The following is a 7,533-nucleotide window of genomic DNA, read 5'->3' as shown; positions in this document are numbered from 1 at the left end:
GCTACGAGTGTGGGGAAGCCACTATGTGGTATCATGGATGTCCAGGAAAAACTGAATTTTGCCAACCTAAATCATTTGTGTCTGAAAATCCCTTAATGGAAGTGATACAGAGTAGCCATACAAACAAAAATATTTGGTAAAGAATTAAAATGATAATGAGTCTGTATCATTTTAAATTGAATCAGGCTGATGTTTTTGGTTCCCTACTTGTCAACAAAGATGAAACCAAAACATAGGCAATGGTTTGAAAAGTTTAAAAGTACAAAATTTAACTGGTGAACAGGTTGATATGTCAAATGAACACTATCTGTTTGGGCCATTAATATTAAAGGCAATGCAATTCTTGAAACTCTCAAAGTGTGTGTGTGTGTGTGTGTGTGTGTGTGTGTGAACTTCTCTAAGGCATGATTTTAAGTGTTCAATACTTTTGACAAGCTAAGGAAATTTGAACTATTTATTACTTAAATATCCTTTAGAATTGAACCGAATGTAAAATTCATAAAATTCATAAGATATAAATATTACCATAATCTTATTTATCTTAATATTTATTAAAAACTTACTAATTTATTTAAAATCAAACTAGGGAATGTGAAGGTGCAGCAGACCAGGACTCAGATTTATAATTAGACTGAGCAAATAAAAAATACATGTAGATCTGTTTAATAAATGGTCCTCATTTGGGGCTGGGGGAAGATGGTATCTGAAATCTTTAAACAAAAGCTTAGCTCTTAATTAGGTAAAGTCGGGAATGTAGGTAAAGAAAGATCTGAGAACCTAGAGCTGAATGCAACTGATGCCATTTCACCTCACAATTTAGAAAGCCATGGCATTAAATAATATAATATGCTTCCACATGCAACAACTGTGCTAGACATTTGCTACGTACAAATTGGTTAATAGCAAAGTGAGATATAATTGAGAACACAATGAAAACAATAGGAAGTGAGAAATAATGTATGCATGATGTAGATCATAATTAATTGTCAAATGGAGGTATGAACAAAACAACCTTACAAGTACAAAGGACAAAAAATATTATTTAATGTGGAGATGGAAAGGCATAAATAATGGGTAGTATCTAGCTAGGAAAAGAAGTAATAATATAGGAGAATATTAATGATAAATATTAATTAATGCTACTAATTTGTAATTAATTATGTGATCAAATTTGTTCTAAATACAATTAATGAAGTGGCTTGACATGGCTTTGGGAGGGAGAGGAGAGAATACAAGCTGAGCCTTGAAGGAAAAACAGAGAAGGGCATAGGCTGATCCAAGCGAGTCAGCCTAAGGCAATGGCCTGACTGGCAGGAAACTTTCATACTGGGGAATAAGAACTAAGATGGCGAGTGCAACCTCATACATAATCTATTTCTGAATTTAAGTATAAATTGGAGTATATATGTAAAATGCTAGTGCTGTAATAAGGGTATAGGGATAACTTATATAATTCAGTTCTGAGCTTTGCCTTGGTTCCATCTTCTCAAGCTGTACACACTTACCTCAGTTCCAGTCTCCAGACATCCCTTAACTAACTCCTGATCTGGCCTTCACTCCCAACCAGGCTGTCTCACTTAAGTCCCTTCTATTAAAACAAAATTCAAGAGTGCCACTTCTAGACTTGGGGAAGAAGCAGAACCCTTCATTCAAAACTGGATGTGAATTCAGGTTCTGCCACAGGTTACTTCTGAGACATGGAGCAATAGTGAGGTTCATACAGCCCAGGCTTTCTAAAGCCAGGGAATCCTCTCCTGTCTTTGCTAATTCTCTGAAAAAAAAAAAAAAAACCACAAAAAAAACCCTGCTTTTTTCTCAAACTGACTCTACTCCATTTCTTCCACTACAGTATGCAGTTTTGGAGGGACCATGCTATCCAAGCCAAGGGGTGGGTCCATGACCTCCTCATATGCCAATCAGCTTCTTTCTTCAAGAGATACAGTGTCAAGAAGGGAACCACATAGAGACATCAACAGCTAGAGAGAATCTGTCCCATTAACAGCACCCTAAAGAGACATGTAGATTCGAATGTCTGGAGCTATTCAGATTTTTTCTACAGCCCCTTTCTTTGGTCTTTCTTTAAATTTCATTTGCAACCACGTGCCATTCCATTAAATTATTTTTGCCTAAGCTATCCTGAGATAGATCCCATTGATTGAAACCCACAGACCCTATCAGATATATTATGCATGTCCTCATCATAAATGCCCCATTACTTTAGGAGATCTGAAGGAGTCTCTATTTCTTGAAACTCAAGGTATGCAACTCAAATGTCTTAATAATGTGCCAAGTTTAAAGTCCTTCAGGTATTATAAGGGCACCTGTAGTGGCTCAGTCCCTTAAGCATCTGATTCTTGGTTTTGGTTCAGGTCATGATCTCGCAGTTGGCAGCACTGAGCTCTGTGTGGTGCTCTGAAATGACACTTCTTTTTTTTTTTAATGTTTTTATTTATTTCTAGGAGAGAGAGAGAGACAGCATGAGCAGGGGGAGGGTCAGAGAGAGAGGGAGTCACAGACTGAAACAGGCTCCAGGCTCTGAGCTGGCAGTCAGCACAGAGCCCGATGCGGGGCTCGAACCCACGAACCGCGAGATCATGACCCAAGCGAAANAGAGACATGTAGATTCGAATGTCTGGAGCTATTCAGATTTTTTCTACAGCCCCTTTCTTTGGTCTTTCTTTAAATTTCATTTGCAACCACGTGCCATTCCATTAAATTATTTTTGCCTAAGCTATCCTGAGATAGATCCCATTGATTGAAACCCACAGACCCTATCAGATATATTATGCATGTCCTCATCATAAATGCCCCATTACTTTAGGAGATCTGAAGGAGTCTCTATTTCTTGAAACTCAAGGTATGCAACTCAAATGTCTTAATAATGTGCCAAGTTTAAAGTCCTTCAGGTATTATAAGGGCACCTGTAGTGGCTCAGTCCCTTAAGCATCTGATTCTTGGTTTTGGTTCAGGTCATGATCTCGCAGTTGGCAGCACTGAGCTCTGTGTGGTGCTCTGAAATGACACTTCTTTTTTTTTTTAATGTTTTTATTTATTTCTAGGAGAGAGAGAGAGACAGCATGAGCAGGGGGAGGGTCAGAGAGAGAGGGAGTCACAGACTGAAACAGGCTCCAGGCTCTGAGCTGGCAGTCAGCACAGAGCCCGATGCGGGGCTCGAACCCACGAACCGCGAGATCATGACCCAAGCGAAAGTCGGACGCTTAACCGACTAAGCCACCCAGGCGCCCCTGAGATGACACTTCTAAAGCCTGTTTAGGATTCTATCTCCCCAGTCTCTCTGCCCTTCTCCAACTCTCTCCGTGTGTGTGTGTGTGTACATGAGCATGCTTATGCGCATTCTTTCTCTCTCTCTTAAAATAAATAAATAAGCTTAAAAAATACAGTTCTTGAGGTATTATAATGGATAATGTAACAGGGGTAATGGTTTAAAAATTATCAACATGCTTTTTTTTGTTTGGTCTTTCCAAGTACAAACTACCTTAGATGTTCCTAGGACTTGTCACAATGATAGCATTTCTGACATGTATGACAAAATTGGCAATGAAACAATATCCTTGCAAACCAGACCATTGCCTTTAGAGATGACCTGCCTCTCAAGAAAACGCTTTACTCCTTTTGGTTAGCATATAAATAGCTAAACTTAGAAGACTCAGCCCACAGATGTCCCTTATAAATTAAGAATAATGACTCTGACTGCTATTAACGGTTAGCTAGAATCAAGAATAAGGAAGATACAATGTAGAAAAAAAATAGACTCGTTCCATTTCCTTGTGTCCTAGAGGATATGTCGGAAGAAGTCTCAGAAAGAGAGGCAAGTATAAAATAGCCAGAAAAGTTAAATATTAAGTCCCCCTTCTACAGGGTGTGACTTGAGGAGGAAGACAAGTATCAAGTACATGAAAACAATTCTTAGACCAGAGGATCTTCTGCTCCCTTCCCCTCAATATGGACACAGGGAGGAAGCTGTCCTATAGCACTAGTTCACAGTGACATGGACAAGATAACATGGTACAGGCTGCCAGAGGAGGCCTAAGGTTTACCTTACCTGAATAGCTCTTGGTTTCTGTGTGTCTTAGGACTTGGAAGTAGCTACTTGGAAGTAAGCTGAGAAGTTTGCTATAGACCATGGGCATAGCGAGGGAAATATGGCTCTAAAGTGAGAGTAGCACCACAGACCACTCAAGCTAGGGCCAAATAGGTGTCTCAGTCAGACCTAAGGGTGGGGTTCTCTAATACCAGAGGAAGTCAAGTTTAGGGTGGATCATCTAGAAAGCACCACCCCAAAAAAGAGCCTGAGCCTAAAGAATGGGCCTATAAGTGCACATATTGCAAACCAGAAGAGTATCCAGCAACCAAGTGAACCAGGGATATCCTTCCTCTGGCCAGCAGCTGCCATGACAATGTATATACATTCCAATGGTCCAGCTAGAAGCCAGGGGTGTCTTTCCCCAATGCCTTGAGGATATGAAAGTCACACAACACCTTGGTCAATATACCTGAAGGAAGGAGTGTATCTGAGAGAACAAATGACCTAAAATAACTATGTAAATGATCAAATCAGACTAAGCCTTAAACTAAATCAAACATTCAGTTATTTCCCCTCATGATCCAATGGGCAAGAGCTCAGGAAGAACCTATCAATGTCAGAAAATAACTCAAAGTCATGTAGTCATTTTGCACACAAATTGTGTACACACATGAGAAAGTCTGTTGTTAGACTGAGCCACAAACAAAAGCAAAAACAGTATTTATAAGACATAGGATAGAAATAAAACAGTCAGGGGCTCCTGAGTGGCTCAGTCGGTTGAGCATCCAACTTCGGCTCAGGTCATGATCTCACAGTTTATGGGTTCGAGCCCTGTGTTGGGCTCTGTGCTGACAGCTAGCTCGAAGCCTGGAGCCTGTTTCAGATTCTGTGTCTCCCTCTCTCTCTCTGACCCTCCCTGCTCATGCTCTCTCTCTCTCTCAAATAAATAAAACATTAAAAAAAAAAGTTTTAAAGAAATGAAACAGACTGTATGTTTTGCAAGGAAATTGATAAACTGGCACCAACCAAACTGAGTAGGCCAATTAAGGGCATCAAAGGAACCATTTTAGTTGTTTATGAATTCTCCAAATAAACTTGAGAGTTCAGTTTACAAGCAAGTGTGGCAGGCCACCTCTGTATTATGTCTGCTTACCCTGTCACTTCAGTTACACTAGTCCTGGACTGTTTCCAACACTAGAATATTTCATTTCTTTACACAAAGCAATAAACCACATTTTTTGTCACTCACTAAAGTGACTATCTGAATCAGAAAATTCTTTGAGAATTGTAGTTAGGATTCTGAAGCCCAAAAAGAATAAGCCAGATAGGCCACTATCCTTACAGAAAACTGTCTGAATATGGGTTAGACTTGGTGTGATACACTTTACATCTCCAATAAGCATATTTCCAATTATTATTGCCTGCAGTAATGGAGAAAATCCATCCTCATCAACCCTTTGTGGCCCAGCTTTGGTCCAACTTTGTCTATGAAGTCCCTTTTGGCTTTGTCCTCTCTTTCTATGCATATATGAGTCAAAATATACTACCATATACTACAGATAGTGCCCCTCCCTCCTTTCTTTCACTCTTTTATTTAGCGTATTTACTGAATACCAGTGTTGATATAATCAAATGCACTATACTGGTTCCATGATATGAATATCCATTAGATGTGTCTGTACCTTTAGAAGGCATTAAGAATTGCATTTCAGCAGTACCTAATAGTTGTCTGTGGCAAGGATACAATTCTTTCATATCTCCAATACATTCAACTGTAATGGGCAGGTAGCAGACATTCAATAAACACCCATGATGGATTAGTGATGAATAAGAATCCTCAGATTCAAAGTGCTCTTATTTTTTCATTAGACAACTATTTCCTAAACAATTTGTTCACTACTTTGAAATAAGAATTTTGTGGTCAAGTAATTTTCTTAAACATTTGGTTAAATCAAGATAAGTGGGTTTCTTTATAGAATGGCACCCAAGAGCCTTTAAGACGCTAAGAGATGTTATTAATATCCATAAGAGCACCTGAGGGGTATCCAGCCAAATATACTTCTGGAAATGTGTCAAGAGACCAACACTTCTCAAAATGTTGTTGAGAGTTGAGGATGGAACTCTAAGAGTTTACAATAGACAGTACCCAGGTAGAGGAAGCATAACTCTATCAATCATTAGCATGGCTCAACCCTACCTGCTGAGCTTCTCCCAAATTAAACTACAATTCCCTGATGTAATTTCTTTGTACCGTGAAAAAAATATTCTGTAATATATCTAAAAAATAATGACCAACACATTTCTGGGCAAAAAAGAAGAAACATTAAGACTAATATTAAAATGTATATTAAAGCAAAATCATTACAGGAGCGTATCAGTGTGTAGCATAAGACATAGCTAAAAATCAGATCAAAACAGATACAACGTGTGTACTTTGGGCTTTATTATTCATTAAATGCAATATAAGTCCAATATCTCTTAGCCACAACACCAAAATCCAAAATTTTCTGAAAACTGGGTTTTTTTTGGAACTTATCAGGTAGCAAAAGCAGCAGAGACTGATTTATAGACTCTACTTAGCCCACTTAATGCGAATGTTTCACTGAAAAAACATTAAAACAATTCATTACATGGAACTGTTTCATACCTCACTGAGGTTGTTACATATGGTCAATATACTACATTAATTTTCTAAAATTCAGAATATTCTAAATTCCAAAATAAATCTGGCCCCATGGAAATCAGGTAAAGGATTGTGGTCTGAATTTCAAATCAACAAGGAAAGGGTGGATTGTTAACTAGGTAGCACTGGTATGGACAACTGACTAAAACTTCAGAAAATTATGTCAGATCCAATTTTTACTTTACACACTTTTGGTGACTTTAAAATTTAAATATAATAAGAGTACTAGAAGATAATACAGCTGATTTGTAAAGTCTGAAAGGAAAATATCTCTCCAAGTCTAATATGGATAAATTTAATTAGATCAAATTCCTGAACTTATGTAACTCAAAAAGTAGATTTAATAAAATTAAAAAGCAACAATACACTGAGAAAATATCTGCAACATGACAATAGGTCAATATCCCTAATAAAAACACTTTGAGGTACACTAAAAATTATTTATTATTTATTGGGGCACCTGGGTAGCTCAGTCAGTTAAGCGTCTGACTTTGGCTCAGGTCATGATCTTGTGGTTTGTGGGTTCGAGCCCCGCTTTGGGCTCTGTGCTGACAGCCAGCCTGTTTCAGATTCTGTGTCTCCCTCTCTTTCTGATCCTCCCCTACTCACACTGTCTCTCTCTCTCTCTCTCTCTCAGAAATAATAAAACAGTAAAAATAATTTTTTTAAATATTTGTTATTGCTTTTTTTATTTAGTGATTTGACAAGTTCATATATTATGCTATGTTCACCACAAGTAGCACTATCATCTGTCCCATTATATCACAATTATATTATCATTGATTGTATTCTTTATGCTCTGCTT

This window comes from Crocuta crocuta, unplaced genomic scaffold, assembly GCF_008692635.1.
Source record: "Crocuta crocuta isolate KB4526 unplaced genomic scaffold, BGI_CrCroc_1.0 scaffold382, whole genome shotgun sequence".
Classification (NCBI taxonomy): domain Eukaryota; kingdom Metazoa; phylum Chordata; class Mammalia; order Carnivora; family Hyaenidae; genus Crocuta; species Crocuta crocuta.
Note: the sequence above shows the minus strand (reverse complement) of the source record.